This window comes from Geotrypetes seraphini, chromosome 5 (assembly GCF_902459505.1).
Source record: "Geotrypetes seraphini chromosome 5, aGeoSer1.1, whole genome shotgun sequence".
NCBI classification, from domain to species: Eukaryota; Metazoa; Chordata; class Amphibia; order Gymnophiona; family Dermophiidae; genus Geotrypetes; species Geotrypetes seraphini.
In genome coordinates this window covers 234572911-234592316 of record NC_047088.1, presented here as the reverse complement: position 1 = coordinate 234592316, position 19406 = coordinate 234572911, and the positions used below count along the sequence as shown (strand labels likewise).

Below are 19406 nucleotides of genomic sequence, written 5' to 3'. Positions count from 1 at the left end.
CTTATAAGCAGATTTCAATTTATCAGCTCTAATGCTATGGATATTTAATTTTCCTTTCTTCACATACAATAGGGGTGTCAAAGTCCCTCCTCGAGGGCCGTAATCCAGTCGGGTTTTCAGGATTTCCCCAAGGAATATGCATGAGATCTATTAGCTTACAATGAAAGCAGTGCATGCAAATAGATCTCATGCATATTCATTGGGGAAATCCTGAAACCCGACTGGAATGCGGCCCTCGAGGGACTTTGACACCCCTGACATACAACATAGGATACATGAAATAATTCACAGATTTGTTTCTAAATGTGTGAATAGCCATCAAAAGTAGTTACTTGATGCAACAAAAACTGCTTTGTGCCACCAGTTTACATTCCATTTAGCTTCACTTGCCTATGAGGGGGCCGTGGAAAAGTTCTAAGCCCAACTAGGGTGAGAGTATGGCACAGTGGTTAAAGCTACAGCCTCAGCACCCTGAGGTTGTGGGTTTAAACCCACACTGCTCCTTGTGACCCTGGGCAAGTCACTCAATCCCCCCATTGCCCCAGGTACAAACGCTTGAGTACCTGAATAAATTCATGTAAACCATTTTGAGCTCCCCTGGGAGAACGGTAGAGAAAAATAAATAAACAAAGAAGAGAATGATGTGGAGCCATGAAACTTACAAACTATTCCACACTTTTCTTGACACTTTTCATTTCAGTGATAGGAAATGAAATGAAAAGTGTCAAGAAAAGTGTAGAAATAACTTGTAAGTTTCATGGCTCCACATCAGTCTTTTCTTGGTTGAGCAGAGAACTTTTCAGCGGCCCCTCGTATTTTTCAACTGTGAGTCATTCAAAAAATGTGCTTAAGACTTCTTGCTAGGAAGAAACTCAAAGCATGGATTTTCTTATGCAAAAAGTATAAAGCTCTGGAGTGCCGTGGTGCAGAATTGATCCATTTGAAATGGGATTGAGAGGGGAGTGGATGTGGGTGATCTGACTTGTAGGGCTCCAAGTGCCAATAATAAAAACCGTCTTTTTATACGTCTGGGTTGGCCACTGTTAGAAACAGGAGAAACATGGCATGATGGACCTTCAGTCTGTCCCAGTATGGCAATTCTTATGTTCCCATATTCAGGTGTAGTTTTGGATAGTGATTTCCCACTATACCATGGTTTGGGTGTCTGTCATTAGAGGCAGCTCACTGATTCCAGCAATGGCTTCATAGGAGGACCCTTTTTTGGTTTAAACACTAGAAAGGGATCCCACCCCAGATTATTCAGTATCTTTGGACTTTTCCTCAAGGAACTTGTCCAAACCTTTTTTTAACCTACTTTTTAACTGCTGTTACCGTATCCTCTAGCTGCTGATCTTCTTTGAACCTTTTCTTGTGCCGCTATATCTTTCTTGAGATAAGAAGTTCCAGAGCTTATTCTTTGAGTGAAACCCCCCCCACAACATTTCCTCTTATTGGTTTCCTTGCAATTTCATTGAGTGTCCCCAGGTTGGCCAAATTTCGGGTCTTTCTTCAATAACGTTTGTTGAAGTTTTCCGGGTCTCGCTGCTTCTGGTCAAGTAGAACTGATGTTTCAGCTATCATGTGTGGCTTTCTTCAGGGTATGCTGTGAGGTCTGCAGTTTGTATTTACATATAGTGGGTCCTCAAACCTGATTGGTTGGGTTTTGATGTGAATGAGACAGGGAAGTCTGTTGGTCACTAATTTGTATTTTGGTGGGAAAATCAGTTGGTCTCTTTTTCTCTTAGAATGGAAAATTATTCAATAAAGTTCTTTGTGCATTATTGGCTGTTTCTCCTTCCTTGGAATGTGTTTGCTGTTGGTGCTTCTCCTAATGATGCTACAGAGGTTTCATTCAGTTTTCTCCTTTAGCCCAGCAATGGTCCTGTCTGCATGTATATGTACACCAGTAATGGAATTTGAATCCATCGCTAGTTTAAAGTGGGAAATTTATGACTAAAAAAGTATAAACACGATTGAGTACTTGTTTTTAGTCAGCAGCATCTGCTCATAAAGATTAAAAAATAACACTCTCTCTATTATGTATATAGTAAAACGTGTTCATTTTGAAAGGTGTTGGCATTATATCAACTGGTCTTATAGTATGTTAAATTACAAGTTACAAATATCTAGTCAATGTTCACTATGATGGTCTCAACGAGGGAAAAAGAACAGCTGCCTGAAGTAATTCTTCAATCTGACAGTAATGAAATCATGCTTTAGTAAAATATCTGTCATCGCCTTTGTAATTAATATTTTTCTTTTCAGGAGGACTTCGTTGCAATGAATGTACATTTCTGATACAGGTTTTCAGTTATTGAAAATCTGCATTTTTATTGGTCCTATAAATTCAGTTATACGTCTTCATTGTTTTCTTTGAAGGTTGTTATGCCCGTTAATAAATATAAAAGTAATCCAAAGATTATAGCTCATGACCTTTTGTGAAACTGTAGAGGTCCCTCTGTTATGAGCACCTGTGTGATTCCGAAAACTCATTTATTAATAATTCAGTTGATTGAAGGACTGGTATTGCTACTGGAACTTTGCATATCCTTATTATGATAGCAATAAGAAACAGAATATAAAACTAATAACTGTTGACATTCGTACTACTATTTATGATTTTTCCTTCTTCTACAGTTCATATTCATTTTCTAGGTTAATTATTGTTTTGAGGAGGAATAGGTTCCCTCCCCCCTGCCCCCCACCGAAAAAAAAAGCAATGTCAAAGAAATAAAAGGGTCAGATAACGGGACTGTGTAAAGAGAACTTTTTTATTGCTGTTTATGGCACTTACATAACATAAGAATAGCCTTACTGGGTCAGACCAACGTTCCATCAAGCCCTGTAGTCCGTTCTCACAGTGGCCAATCCAGGTCACTGGTACCCGGCCAAGACCCAAAGAGTAGCTATCGATCCAGGGCAATGAGTGGCTTCCCCCATGTCTTTCTCAATAACAGACTATGGAATTTTCCTCCAGGGAATTATCCAAATCTTTCTTAAAACCAGCTAGGTTAACCGCTCTTACCACAACCTCTGGTATGGTATCGGGCGATGGTGCGACCGCACATGGAGTACTGTGTCCAATATTGGTCGCCATACCTTAAGAAGGATATGGCGATACTTGAGAGGGTGCAAAGGAGAGCGACACAAATGATTAAGGGTATGGAGAACCTTTCATACGCTGAGAGGTTAGAGAGGCTGGGGCTCTTCACCCTGGAGAAGTGGAGACTCAGAGGTGACATGATAGCAACTTACAAGATTATGAAAGGTATAGAGAGGGTGGAGATGGACAGGTTCTTCAGCGTACTAGGAACTACAAAAACAAGAGGGCACTCAGAGAAATTGAAAGGGGACAGATTTAGAACCAATGCTAGAAAATTCTTCTTCACTCAGAGGGTGGTGGATACCTAGAATGCACTCCCGGAAGATGTAATAGGACAGACTACATTAAGGGATTTCAAAGAGGGACTAGATAAATTCCTGAAAGATAAGGGGATTGAGGGCTACAGATAAAGGAGGACACAGGAGCAAAAAGGGCAAAGATAAGAGGATAGAAGAGGGTTTTCAGGATATAAGGAAGTAGGAATCCAAGGGTTAGACCAGTGGTTCCCAAACCTGTCCTGGGGGACCCCCAGCCAGTCAGGTTGTCAAGATATCCCTAATGAATATGCATGAGAGAGATTTGCATACCTGTCACTTCCATTATATGCAAATCTCTCTCATGCATATTCATTAGGGATATCTTGAAAACTAGACTGGCTGGGGGTCCCCCAGGACAGATTTGGGAACCACTGGGTTAGATAAAAGATCACTTACAGGTCATGGACCTGATGGGTCGCCGCGGGAGCGGACCGCTGGGCTCGATGGACCCTTGGTCTGACCCAGCGGAGGCAAATTCTTATGTTCTTAACTATTCTCTGAGTTAAAAAATAATTTCTTCCTATTGATTTTAAAAGTATTTCCCTGTAGTTTCATCGAGTGTCCCCTAGTGTTTGTAACTTTTGACGGAGTGAAAAATCAATCCACTTGTACCTTTTCTACTCCACTCAGGATTTTGTAAACTTCAATCATATCTCCCCTCAGCTGTCTCTTTTCCAAGCTGAAAAGCCCTAACCTTTGTAGTCTTTCCTCATATGAGAGGAGTTCCATCCCCTTTATCATATTGGCTGCTCTTCTTTGAACCTTTTATAGTGCCGCTATATCTTTCTTGAGATAAAGAGACCAGAATTGAACACAATACTCCAGGTGAGGTTGCACTATGGAGCGATACAGAGACATTGTAACATTCTTAGTCTTGTTAACCATCCCTTTTTTAATAATTCCTAGCATTTTTGCTTTTTTGACCGCCACTGCACTTTGGGCGGAAGGTTTCATCGTATTGTCTACAATGACACCCAGATTCTTGAAGTGAGAAGTTGCCAATATCAGTACAAACCAGGTATAGTATGGAATCTTGAAAATGGGGAGATACTCTAAAGCAGGAGTAAGCAACATATGGCCTATGAACCGTATTCGGCCTGCCATTAAGACCATGGGATGCATACGCAGAAAGAGCCTGATTCTCTAAAGGATGCCTATCTCAGTGTACACCTAAGAAACGGCCCCTGTTCACTTGTCAATCATGGCATCCTTTAGAGAATCACGTCTTTTTTTCCTAACAGACGCCTTAAATGTTGGCCAGCGTTTTAAAGGCCTACATATAAGGCATCTGCCTCAAGCCTAGAGATGCTTATGGATGCCTAAGGTGACTTCTGGTGAAAACCACGTCTACACTGGCCTTGTGTGTCCATAAGCATTACTATGCATCTAAGTAGGCACAAGAAAGACACCTACAATGTAGGCATCATTCACCACATCCAATTTTTTAAAATGTGTGTCCCGTGTGAGATGGCAGTAGGACACCAACCACTGCCTAAAGTTTGTAGAATCAGCCCCCAAAATGTCATTAAGCAGTTTTGGACATTTTAAATATTGTATTTCACAAATATTTTCAGAATAACCACTCTAGCAGTTTGTTTTCATCATTTTTAGTTAAAATTTTACTTATTATCACAGAAAGTCTATGGAGCAGTATCCATTTCTAGTTCTGATACTGCATAAAGTTGAAGCCTGCTAGAGAAAGTACTGGTATTCATAGGCAGTGGAGTGCTGCTTTGTTTGGGGGAGACCAAGGAGCTCTGCCCTAGTACACAACCTCTTGACAGCTCCCAAGTCTCCCACCCAGGGCCGGATTTTCCTATAGGCTAACTAAGCTTCAGCCTAGGGCCTCAAGATCCGTGTCACATTTTTTATTAAGGTTAGTACCAATAACAACATGTTTCATTTAACATATTGATATATATCACAGTAATGATGTATTTTATTATCTCTCATGTAATTTACAAACTTAAAAAAGGGAGGTGAAAGGGCCTCATAAGTGGAATAGCCTAGGGCCTCTTTTCATTTAAATCCGGCCCTGCCCCCACCCACCTCCTCCTGGCACTATAGTTTTAAATTTTTGGGCAGCCACCATGCAACGTCCACGAGCATGCCTTTCCCCGAAAGTAGAATGAAGGGTTCCAGGGCAGGCCTGCTGTTTGATGCTGCACGATAGCTGTCCAAAGATTTAAAATCATAACACCAGGAGAGGGGAGGGAAGATGGGCAACAACTGGTGACTGAAAGTTTTTGGGAAGGCCATGGCCCCTGTGACTTCCAGTGCCTATGCTGACATTCACAAAGCCCTCTGTGTATTAAAATTGACCTCTCCTGCTCTTTAGAATAGAGAATTGTATACATCTGGATTAGATTATGTCATCCTGTCGATCCTATCAACACCTCTGACATTAACATCATCAACTCAAAACTAGATAGTATCAAACTATGGTTAAGTGAAAACATTCTCTCCCTCAGTATTTCTAAAACAAATTATCTTCTTTTTCCATGGAAAGATAATATTCAACTCGCAGCTTCCTTATCCATCGACAACACTCCAATTGAATCAGTTGGTACAATCAAAATCTTGGGTATTATCATCGATAATAATTTAACTTATCGTCCCCAAATCAGTACAGTAGTCAAAAATTGCTTCTATAAACTTAGGCCCTCTTCTATTAAACTGCGCTAGCAGTTTTTAGCACAGTGAGCCACGCTGAATGGCCCGCGCTGCTCCCGACACTCATAGAATTCCTATGAGGGTCAGGAGCAGCAAGGGCCATTCAGCGCAGCTCTCTGCGCTACAAACTGCTAGCGCAATTTAATAGAAGAGGAGGTTAGAATGATAAGATCATTAGCTAGTATTCTGGACCACCAATCTTTAAATATTTTGATCTACTTTCTCATTATTTCAAAAATTGACTACTGCAACTCACTATATAAAAGTGAGAAAGATATTAGATGCCTTCAACTAATTCAAAATGCTGCCATTAAAATCATAACAAATTCTAAAAAAATATGATCTTGTCACCCCTCTCTTAAAAAAAGCTCATTGGCTTCCAATTCCTCATAGAATAACTTATAAATCGCCGTCCTAACATTCAAAACCCAAAAGACCAATGAAACTGCCTTTATCGACAGACTCATTCCACATGACCCACCTAGAGCCCTAAGATCCACCTCTCAACATCTATTCCACATGTCCTCATTAATGATTATCAGCACTCTCCGGGCTACTACTTTCTCTGTAACAGCCCCCACGATCTGGAATTCACTGCCAATTAATATTAGGGAGAGCAAAACCTGGACAAGTTCACAGGAGGATTAAAATGCTTCCTCTTCAAAGACACCTTTGAATAATGATCTTTTTCTACCCTTTTTTTCTTTAGTTTCAACATTAAATAGACCTCTCCCTACCCTTCTTCTTGGGTTTTTTTTCCTTTTTTGATTGCTTTCCTTTTAAATATTGTAATTTTCCCTACTTACCTTTCGTTTTATTGTATGTCAATATTATGTCTCGTTTAGTCTTTGTTCCTGTCCCCTATTTTAATTTACTGTAAAATGCTTAGAATTTCTGATAGACATTTAAACAAATTTTAATAAAACTTGGAAACTTGGAAGGAAGGGAATAGGTGTTTGGGACGATCAGATTGAGGGATTGAGAAGGGGATCAGATGTGAGGTGGGGGATATATTGGGGGTAAGTCACCGTAGCATATCTCTTTGTATGTACTTATGCATGGGCTGCACTACATTGCAGTGGTAGAGGGCACAAGACACTTGTGCTATCTAGCACTGCATGTATCAGGATGCTGTGCAGTGTGGCTGTGCCCTGTGTGTTAAATACAAGGCAGCTGCTAGACAGGCTCCCTGCATTTACTGCAGAGGCTTACACTCACCCAGTGGTGTAGTGAGGGTAGGAGGCACCCAAGGCAGTGGCCGGGTTGGGTCCATGTGCCTAAGGCCCCACCCACAGGAGGCCTATTCTGGTTGGCCCAGGCGCCTCAGGCCCCACCTCTGGGCGGGGTTTGAGTTGCCTGGGCCAATCCGGCCCCATTTCTGTGCGGGCTGGCCTGCCGGACGGGTGGGCTTGGCACCCGTCCATCCGGCCAACATTTTTTGAGGTATGGGGGGTGGAGGTGGGAGGGTCGGCGGGTCGGCGGGGGGGGGGCATGGGTCGGCGAGGGGCCAATTGGGGGGCCATTGGGGGGGGGTGCGCCACAACATATATAAGAAAGATATTGAGCACCCCAGGCCACTTTCACTGTATTTCTTGCCTTTCTACCTTGGGAAGGTGGTAACTCCTGTTTCTTTATGGCTCTAGAAACCAAAACAGTCTGCAATTGCTTGACCATCTTCTAGGACAGCAAAGCTTGTTGACTGGACTGGAGAGAGTGAGGCATTTCACAACAGAAGTCATCTCGCTTTCACCATCTGAATACATAGGTCATTTTCAAAAGTTCACATAGAATTATAGGAAAGATAGGGGGCCCTTTTTACAAAGCTGTGGTAGTGATGCTGCTGCGGTGAATGCACTGAAGCCCGTAGGAGTTGAATGGGCTTTGGTTCATTTACTGTGGCAGCATTGCTACCGTGGCTTGGTGAAAGGAGCCTATAGTTTAAGATTTCCTTAGCAAAATGTAATGATTTAAACATACCAAACTAGCTAGCTGTCCCAATAATAAATAAGAAACACATCACCACTACCACCACTTTTTGTCTGTTCGCTGTAATGTAACTCTTACCAATGATGGTTAACCGAGTCAAGCTCCAATTTATGGAGAGGATCCGGTCTACAAACTTAAGTTTTTGTTTAGTTTATAATTTGTATAGTGCTGAAAGGCATCTGCAGCACCGTACATTTAACGTTCAATAGATGGTCCCTGCTCAGAAGAGCTTGCAATCTAATTTGGACAGACAGACAGGACATCTCAGGATTGAGGAGGTTCTAGCAGAAGGAATGATACAACGAGAAAAGAGTTGAAAGCAGTTTGAAAAAAAAAAAAAGGGCTTTTAGCTTGGATTTGAATTCTGCTAGAGATGGAACATAACTTATCTACTCTGGCAGCCTGTTCCAGGCATATAGCATGGCAAAAAAGAAGGGACAGAGTTTGGAGTTGGCAGTGGAGGAGAAGGGTACAGATAAGAGGGACTTGCCTGATGAACGTGGTGGTGGGGGGATCATAGGGGGAGATAAGTGAGGAAAGATATTGAGGGACTACAGAGTGAATGCACTTGTAAGTCAGTAAGAGGAGTTTGAACTGTATTTGGAAACGGATTGGCGAGCCAATGAAGTAACTTGAGAAGAGGGGTAATGTACCGTATTTTCACGTAGATAACACGCACCGTGTAAAACGCGCACACGGGTATAGCGCGCGAAAAACACAAATTTATGTACAGAAATTTTTATATACCGCACACACCTGTATACCGCGCATGCTGCCCGACTCTCCTTTCACCCGCCCCGACTCTCCTCTGGCCACCCCGACTCTTCTTTCCCCCGCCCCGACTCTCCTCTCCCCCTTGAAGTCCTGTCCCCACCCTGAAAGCCTGATGCCCCCCCCCCCCGACGTCCAATTCACCCCCCCCGCAGGACCGCTCGCACCCCCACCCCGAAGGACCGCTCGCACGCACACCCACCCGCACCCCCACCCTGAAGGACCGCTTGCACCCCCACAGCCTCCCGACCCCCCCATCATGTACAAGCTCCTACCGGTGTCCTGCTACTTCCTCTTGGCGGTCCCGACTCCCCGACACGAGACACGATTGGGGCAAGAGGGAGCTCAAGCCCTCTTGCCCCAGCCAACCGCGGCACCCCCGACACGATCGGGGCAAGAGGGAGCTCAAGCCCTCTTGCCCCAGCCAACTGCGGCACCCCCGACACGATCGGGGCAAGAGGGAGCTCAAGCCCTCTTGCCCCCCCGACTCCCCAACACGATCGGGGCAAATGGGAGCCCAAGCCCTCTTGTCCCGCCGACTCCCCAACTCCCCGACAATATCGGGCCAGGAGGGAGCCCAAGTCCTCCTGGCCCTGGCAACCCCCCCCCACTAGTTGTTCGGGCCAGGAGGGAGCCCAAACCCTCCTGGCCACGGCGACCCCCTACCCCCACCCGCACTACATTACGGGCAGGAGGGATCCCAGGCCCTCCTGCCCTCGATGCAAACCCCCCTTCCCCCAATGACCGCCCCCCCAAGAACCTCCGACCGCCCCCCCAGCCGACCCGCGACCCCCCTGGCCGACCCCCACGACACCCCCACCCCCTTCCCCGTACCTTTCTGTAGTTGACCGGACAGACAGGAGCCAAACCCGCCTGTCCGGCAGGCAGCCAACGACGGAATGAGGCCGGATTGGCCCATCCGTCCCAAAGCTCCGCCTACTGGTGGGGCCTAAGGCGCCTGGGCCAATCAGAATAGGCCCGGGAGCCTTAGGTCCCTCCTGGGAGCGGGGCCTTGGGCACATGGTCGGGTTGGGCTCATGTGCCTCAGGCCCCGCCCCCAGGTGGGACCTAAGGCTCCCGGGCTTATTCTGATTGGTCCAGGCGCCTTAGGCCCCACCAGTAGGCGGAGCTTTGGGACGGATGGGCCAATCCGGCCTCATTCCGTCGTTGGCTGCCTGCCGGACAGGCGAGTTTGACTCCCGTCTGTCCGGCCAACTACAGAAAGGTACGGGGAAGGGGGGTGGGGGTGTCGTGGGGTCGACCAGGGGGGTCGCGGGTCGGCTGGGGGGGTGATCGGAGGTTCTTGGGGGGGGCGGTCGTTGGGAGGAGGGGGGTTTGCGTCGAGGGCAGGAGGGCCTGGGATCCCTCCTGCCCGTAATGTAGTGCGGGGTGGGGGTAGGGGGTCGCCGTGGCCAGGAGGGTTTGGGCTCCCTCCTGGCCTGAACAACTAGCGGGGGGGGATCGCCAGGGCCAGGACTTGGGCTCCCTCCTGGCCCGATATTGTCGGGTAGTTGGGGAGTCGGGGGGGCAAGAGGGCTTGAGCTCCCTCTTGCCCCGATCGTGTCGGGGGTGCCGTGGTTGGCTGGGGCAAGAGGGCTTGAGCTCCCTCTTGCCCCGATCGTGTCGGGTGTTGGGACCGCCAAGAGGAAGCAGCAGGATACCGGTAGGAGCTTCTACATGATGGGGGGGGGGTCGGGAGGCTGTGGGGGTGCGAACGGTCCTTCAGGGTGGGGGTGGGGGTGCGGGTGCGGGTGGGAGTGCGTGCGAGCGGTCCTTCGGGGTGGTGGTGCGAGCGGTCCTGCGGGGGGGTGAATCGGACGTCGGTGTGGGGGGGGAACTATGAAAAAAAATTTTGTACAACGCGCAAGGGTATGCGCGGTATGGAAAAACCACGTATAACGCGCGCATTATATGCGAGAAAATACGGTAAGCGTGGCAGCTCTCACAGAATATGAGTCGTGCAGCGCATTTTGAACGGATTGGATGGGGGAGAGAGATGGTTGACCTTTAAACAGTATGCTTTGCAAAAAAGAAATTGATGAAAAGTTTAATTGGCATGGTAATACAGTGGATCCATAGAAAGTCTCATAGTCTCTATAATGAATACTTACAAATGCATAAGTTATAATATTAAAATGAGATCTGAGCTTTCGTTACCATCTGTAAGCAGTTTGGGGACCTATGTGAAATTAAATGGTGGTCTCAACCCATATCCCAGAGGTCAGGCATCCTCTGACACTGCACTAGTCTAATTGAGACTAATTTTCCACCTTTGTCAGCTCTGCTTTGTATTGATTTTACCTACTCCTGCTTTTTTTCAGACATGTCACTCAATAAATGAAAATAGAACTATAAATAAAGCTCCTGGGACTAAAAAAAAAAAAAAAGAATGGAAGTCAATTTGCAAATGTCATGTTAATTAATATTTACAAAGACAGGATACAATTTCTGATGCTGTGGCTTTAAACATGAAATAATTGGATACATATAAGACAAATCTGTATGACCATGATTGTTAGCATATATCATATTTTCTGGTTATAAATAAACTTTTTATCATTTTTTCATCTGATATTAACCAAGGCAATTTAGCCTTGTGTTGGAAATGATCTGATTCTGGATAAATATTTAAAGCCTTCAGAACTGAGCAGTGAATCGGCTGAATAGGGAAGGGTGTTTCCTTAACACTGCAGAACAGCCTAAACACTCATTTGTATGCAGGTAGAAAAGAACCAAATTACTTATGACTATTGTGACGAGGAAACATTGGTATGAAGGAAGAAATAAATATCCCAAGTGCAAGAAGTCCAACTGTAGAGGGGCAGTCTTCCCAAGTGGATAGACATGGGGTAGGCTGAAGTTTCATTTGATTGACATATCCCTAAAGTACTAGGTCCACCTAACCCACTGAGGGCAGCATTGTCTGCCCAGAAAGATGGAGAGGTAGATGACCAATTCCTTTGGGCCTGTACTAAATTATATTTTACCCACTCACTCCAATCTGATGGTGAGTGTTAAGAGGGAACTTGTACCCTTGGAGGTGAAAGTAATGAAAGGTACCCTGAAACTATGGTGAAGAGGAAATGAAGGTGTTGGAAGACTGACAGACTAGCATATAATTCAAGTTTCAAGTTTAATTTCAGTTTGATACCACCTAGCTAAGTCTAGGCGGTGTACATACAAATTTATAAAAGCAAAACAAAATGGGTTTAAAACAAAATTGTCAGTGGGGCAGATAAATACAAATGATAAACACATAGAGGGGCATAATAAAAAAAAAAGTCTAAGTCCCCTTTTGGCCTAAGGCAGGGGTGTCCAACCTGCAGCCCAGTGAAGTATTTTGTGTGGCCCCTGTCAAGGGCGATGCAGTGTTTTCCTCTGCTGCCCCCGGGTGTTTACTGTCTTGCCAGCTCCTTCCTCTGTCTTGCTGCAGCGTTTGCATGTTTGTGCAGCCCCAGAAACATTTTTTTCGGCCAATGCGGCCCAGCAAAGCCAAAAGGTTGGACACCCCTGGCCTAAGGCCTTAAACTTTGAAAGTAGAAGCAGGGAAAAAGTCCATTATAAAAAAAAAAAAACGTCCAAAAAGAGTTTTTTTTAAAATAATGGCCTGCCTCTACGTTCAGCTGTTTAAACGCCCAGACCACCACTACGTCTAAACTTATGCCATATAATCAACCTAAAAAAAACCCTAAGCCCCAAACGTCCAAAACAAGGGCTTTTAGGCAAAGGAGGAGCAAGTCCTTCGCCTAAAAGCTGGATTCTGTCAAACAGAACACCAGTTACAGAATCCACTCCCCCCCTCCCCCCCCGATGACATCGGGGCAAGAGGGAGCTCAAGCCCTTTGGCTATCTGTCCTGGCAGGCTCACAGTCTATCTAATGTACCTGGGGCAGTGGAGGATTAAGTGACTTGCCCAGTGTCACAAGGAACAACACAGGGTTTGAACCCACAACCTCAGGGCGCTGAGTCTGTAGCTCTAACCACTAAGCCAATACTCTCCTCGAGGCTGTGCTAAAAAGTGACCTGTTCTATGATTAGGATATGAGTTTCATGTGCACTGAAGCCACATTTAGTGGAGGTATAAAATGCCTGCATTATTCATTTGTCCAATAGTGGCCACACGCTGATCTTCCCATTAGCACATGACCATTAGTGCATGAGCCCTTAACTACGCCTATTTTGTACATAGGCATTATGGAGGGACATTTCAATAGGATGTCTTAAGTCTGAGTTTGTACGTTTTGAGAAAGACATCCAGAAATCCAGTAGAGAAAATGTTCATTTTCAAAACTACAGGATGTCTGTCTCTTTTTGTTTTTTGAAAATGACTTAAGTAGATGTTTTGGCCTTTAGTACATCTATCTTTTTTGACCATTCTCGAATATAAAGATGTTCACAAGAAAAATGCACAAAAGCAAGCTTTTCGGACATTCAAGCAGCCAACATTCTTAGCAAACTGTTCACAGACAGCTGCCTTAATCCCTCCATTGGTCATCTGGTTTGGGCACCTCTTTGATCCTTATCCATTTTTAAAACAGGTCTAGTGCCAAACGTCTAAATGGTGCCCCAGACATTATTTTTTAAGTTTGATTATCCCTGCAGAGTGTCCATGTCCTAAGCCCGCCCAAAACACACCTATAGCATACTCCTTTAAGATTTAGATGCACTGGAGAGAAAGTGACCAGAAAGATGTGTAGGAAGTCTATTTTGAGAATGCCCACTTGAATGTTTTGAATAGTAAGATATCAGTGGAGATATCAGACTAATGATGTACCACCCATCTGGGTAGCAGCAGATGGGCAGTGTTGGAGGTGGAGGATTGCATTTGATGTGACATCAAATTTTTTTTTATTTTTTTAGATTCAAACGGTTTTATTGATGCAAACATCATCAAATACAACAAATATATCATCAAGGCACTGATTACAAGAATAATGCATCAAATACAATAAAATAATATACATAATAAAATAAACATATTCCATTTTCAGTAAACCCCCACTTTATCTATATGTGACTATGTGAACCTTTCAATAACCTCTACCACCCCTCTCCACACCCTCCCCACCCCACCCAATGGTACTCTCTACCCTACCTTATCAAAACATACCAGTATTATTTTCAATCAATTAAATAAAAGCCCAATTAAGAGACCCAACTTAAAACCGCACTACGGCCCTTAGGATGTAAATCTTGCAAATATGAATCCCAGGTTTGTAGAAACAACATCTTTCGCTTTCTAGTAAATCCAGCATCTCTAGCTTCCCAAATGGCCAACTGATGTAATTGGTTTCGCCAATGCCAAAACCTCGGAGGGTCAGGGATCGTCCAATATTGAAGTATACATTTTCTAGCCAATAGACTCATTTTCCTACACAGCGCCTTATGTCCCTTAGGCAAATGGCCAAAAGCTTCTGGCAAATCCAAAATAAAGAGGGAGGAAGAACAGAGCAAAGGTCTTCCAATTATCTTTGACATATAATTTATTATTCGCTTTCAAAAGTGCTGAATTATGGGACAAAACCAAAATGCATGACCTAAAGTATGACCCTCCCTCTCACATTTATGACATAATGGTGTAGGAAGACTTCCACTATAAAAGAATTGTGTATGCATATAATAGGCACGTAATGTAACCCTATAATATATTTCTCTTAACCATGTACACAACGTCACCCCAAAAGAAAAGCCCGACAATCTACTTCTGTATTCTGCCACGAAAACTTGATGATGTTCATCAAGTTGCTAGGGCTCAAACATGAGTTGATGGCACCTAAAAAATGTAAACTGATAGAAGGACCCCCCAAAATAAATAGAAAATATGCATAAGGCAATGAACAAATAATGAATCTAGTCATTGGGGGCTCATTTACTAAGCAGAGCTAAAAGGTGGCCAGCGCTGCACCGAGCACAGGTCTTTTCCACTCGCTGAGGCCATTTTAGCATGGCAGTAAAATGGCCCCATTTTCCATTATTCCCAATTAATGTCCATGCAATAATTTTCCCATTAGTGCAAGAGCCCTTACTGAAACCTATTTTTCTAGACAATAAGGGCTCATGTGCTAACCATAAGCTAATCGGTTAACCCGCAGCAATGTAGTTGTGGCAGCCTATCAGCGCAGAACATGGCTATTCTCCGCCTCCATGTGAGGAGCATGTGCCAATGATGCCTGAATGTGCTTAGCAGTAGTACTTTTTAACCTTTGCTAAGTATCCATTAGTGCTTACTGCAGCTTAGTACAAGGATAAACATAAGGATCTCTAATTAGAAAACGAAGGATGTAAATTAAAGAACTAAGGCCGGTACTGGACAGACTTGCACGGTCTGTGTCCCACATGTGATGATTTGGTGTCAGATGGGCTAGAGATGGCATCAATGGGAACTCCACTAACTTGGAACACGAGGATGTTACTGACCAGACTTTAGAATAGATATCCTGCAAGCAACGGGATGGTTGGATAGGCTGGAGTGAGCTTGGACGGCAACTTCAGCAGTTGGAACCTAGGACAATACCAGGTGGACTTTAATCTATGGCCCAGAAATATCAAAGAAGAGACAAGTTGATTTCATCATGTGTTTTTAAGGGGCATAATTAATGGGCAGACTGGATAGACTGTTCAGGTCTTTATCTGCCATCATTTACTATGTTACCTTGCAAAAATTCAAAGAGTAGCAACATTGCAGAGTTTAGATTGTGATGTCATAATGCCTCATTCCATCAATGCCCAAGAGCCAGCCTCAGTAGTGATGTCACAAAGCTTGATTAGATGGCAACTTCAGCAGTTGGAACCTAGGACAATACCAGGTGGACTTTACAGTCTATGTCCCAGAAATATCAAAGAAGAGACAAGTTGATTTAATCATGTATTTTTAAGGGGCATAACTAATGAGCAGACTGGATGGACCGTTCAGGTCTTTATCTGCTGTCATTTACTATGTTACTATGATTCCTTTGTTCTGTAGTTAAGTGGCTAATTCCTTTATAAAAATTATCTTGCACAAGGTTTTTGGGGTTGTTTCCCCCCCCCCCCCCAATCAGTCATGATTTCTTCTCTCTGAAAGAAGTTCACTTACATTTCTTGTGTTTTCTGGTCTGTAGACATTTCAGACTCTAATCATTTCATTGGCAGTGATTGCTTTGAGTCATTGCATGCCCAATGCAAAAAATAATTTAATCAGTCCTAGTAATATATAGATGCCTTGATATTTGTGACATTCAGAGGTTTGCAGCATGGCATCTGCATATATTTGACCATTTATAAAGATTAGGAAATTTTATAGAATAAAGCTGTGAACAAAATAATTACACAATTTTCTTACAGGGAGACTCTCAGGGTTTCCAAAATAGAAATGGCTGGCATTCCTAATAATGGAGGAACCTTACAGATATGCAAATGGTGCAAAACGATTTTAGAAACTGCCCAAGAACTAGCTTAGCAAGTTGGACCAATAGTGCTGTTTCAGACTGCCTATCCTCACTACTGCATCACTTAGAACAGTGAAAGGAGGAGAGTGTGGCATGGTGGTTAGAGCTACAGCCTCTGCACCCCAAGGTTGTGGGTTCAAACCCCACATTGCTCCCTGTGACCCTGGGCAAGTCACCTGATCCTCTACTGCCCCCAGGTACATTAGATAGACTGTGAGCCCGCAAGGACAAATAGGGAAAATGCTTGAAGTACCTGTATGTTAACCGCTTTGAGTGTGGTTATATAACTACAAAAAGGCGGTATACAAGTTCCATTGGCGAGACATTCAAGTGTGTAAACCCTTTCTAGGTAATCACAACTCTCAAAACCAATGGAGGAACTGGGGTAAATAAACAATTTACAAAATACAGAACAACCTCCAGTTATTTATGTTACGTATATTATGCTCTATTATCACCTTAGAACATTTCTAAAGGAGTTAAAAAGGCCTCAGAAGCTGCGGAGAGAACCTCACCGCGGTTCATAGACAACGGCGCGGACAAAGGCGCACCCGGATAATTGAGCACAGCGCCGCTCAAAATTACTGTTTATAGGGGCTCCGACGGGGGGTTTTGTTGGGGAACCCCCCCACTTTACTTAATAGACATTGCGCCGGCGTTATGGGGGGTTGGGGAGGTTGTAACCCTCCACATTTTACTGTAAACTTAACTTTTTCCCTAAAAACAGGGAAAAAGTGAAGTTTTCAGTAAAATGTGGGGGGTTACAACCCCCCACAACGCAGCGCGATGTCTATTAAGTAAAGTGTGGGGGAGTTCCCCCCACGCCCCCCCGTCGGATCCCTAAAAACAGTAATTTTGAGCGGCGCGCGCCTCCGCGCTGCGCTCAATTGTCTGGGCGCGCCGCTCAATTGTCTGGGCGCGCCTTTGTCCCGGCGCGCTTTTAACCTGACACCCCTCACCGCAGCTATGAAGAAAAGAGCTGTATATGTACTAGCTCCCCTGCAAACTTCTATCACTGGTCCAAAAAACCTCTTTCTCTTTACTTCAAAAGTACTACCAAACAGGTTTCAAGTTTCAAGTTCAAGTTTATTGGAATTTGTTATCTACGCAATATCATATATGTCAATGCGTATAACAATTGTTTTTAAAATAACAATTAACAAATAACAAACAAGATAATATAGACAAATTTTAGCATTCTATTACAAACTGGTACAAAAGGCAATGGGGGTGAACTACAATTTTTAAGAAAAGAAAGAGAAACATTTAAGGAAAAAACATATATGGAGGGGTCATATAAAACATATATGGTAGGATCTCAAATCCAAGATATAAAGTAAAATAAAGAGTATTTTGGCGACCTACACATAACACTCATTAAAAACCGGGATTTAGTACTTGTAGGTAATATTTTCTATACATTGAAAGTGTCCTTGAATAAAAAGCTTTTAAGGGAACGCTTAAATTTTTCTAAAGAAGGTTCATTATGTAAAAATAGTGGTAAATTGTTCCAGAGCTGGGGTGCTATAACCAAAAAAATGGTAGATCTCCTGGTCCCTATTATTTTTAAAGACGGAATAGTTAATAGATGTTGTTGTGTTGATCTGAGTGTCCTGGATGAAGAGTATGGTATCAAAAAACGGTCCAAAAATAGCGACACGTGATTGTTGAATTTTAAATGTTAAGAGTATGATTTTAAAAGTTATTCTGTATGTGATTGGTAGCCAATGAGCAGTTTGTAAAAGTGGTGTAACATGGTCATATTTTTTTGAATTTGTTATAATTTTTATTGCTGTATTTTGTATTATCTGAAGTCTCCCAATTTCTTTATTGGTTATGCCATGGTATAAAGTATTGCAATAGTCTAGTCTAGAAATGATTAATGAGTGGATTAAAGTGTTAAGAGCTTCAGGTTTTAGGACTTTTGATAGTGATCTGATGAGCCGTAGTTTGTAAAAACAAATTTTGACTACTGAGCTAATTTGGTTATGATATGAGAGTTCCTGATCTAGTGTTATTCCCAATATTTTTGTTGTAGTAACTATTTTAAGAGGGGTGCTATTTAGGAGTATATGTGGTGAGAATTTAAGATCTTTTTTTCATGGAAAAAACATTACAGAAGATTTTGTTGTGTTTAAGGCCAACATGTTGACTTTAGCCATTTGCTGATTTGGTTTAATTTATTATTTATGGTTATTATTTCCGTTGGATCTGCTGAGTTTATAGGATATAAAAGTTGAATATCATCCGCATATGCGAATGAGGAAAATCCAATAGACTGACTGAGGGTTAGGAGGGGAGATAAGAAAATATTAAATAAAAGTGGAGAAAGGATTGAATCTTGTGGGATCCCGAAAGAGTTAATGAAGTTGTTAGATGATGAATTATTAAAGATGACTTTAGCTGAACGTTCTTGAAAATATGATTCAAACCAATTTAATACTTTGTCGTAAATGCCAATTGAAGATAATCTTTTGATAAGTAAATGGTATCAAAAGCCTAGGATAAATCAAGTGAAAACAGAAGAACTGATTTATGATGATCTAAATAGTACTGTATGTTAGTTGTGAGTCCTATCATAGAATGTTCAGTTGAATGTTTTGATCTAAAGCCTGTCTGATTGGGGTGTAATGTGTGGGTGTTTTCTATGAAGTTATTTATATGATTAAAAACTACTTTTTTCTATTAATTTGGCAAGAAAAGGAAGGTTGGCTATGGGTCGGTAGTTTGATTCGCGTGATATTGCTTCTTTTGGATTTTTTATAATTGGTCTGATAATTGCCTCTTTCCATTCCATGAAAAGTATAAATGCTTATCTAGATTGAGAATATCTCCTCCACTGATGTTCTTGGAGGTATTACTAGAAGAACGAGGTTACAATAGTCAAGACATGATAAGACAAGAGTTTGCAAAATGGTCTTAAAAGTACTGCCTGACAGCTACAATCTAAGGTTATTCAGCAAACGTAATTTAAAAAATATCTTCCTGATCATTACTTGAACTTGACTTCTAAATGTCAGGTAGGAATCCACAATGACACCCAAAAACTTAACACAAGCAAAAAATCTAACAAATCTGTAGTAATATGTCAAACAGCAAACAAAGAAGAAACCTGAAGAGATGATGTAC

At 43.0% G+C, this 19406-nt stretch overlaps 1 protein-coding gene across 7 annotated transcripts in view; it reads left to right on the top strand.

The window, feature by feature from the left end:
- Positions 1-19406, top strand: part of THSD7B (thrombospondin type 1 domain containing 7B) — a 924116-nt gene that overhangs the window by 292115 nt on the left and 612595 nt on the right. The window lies entirely within an intron of this gene.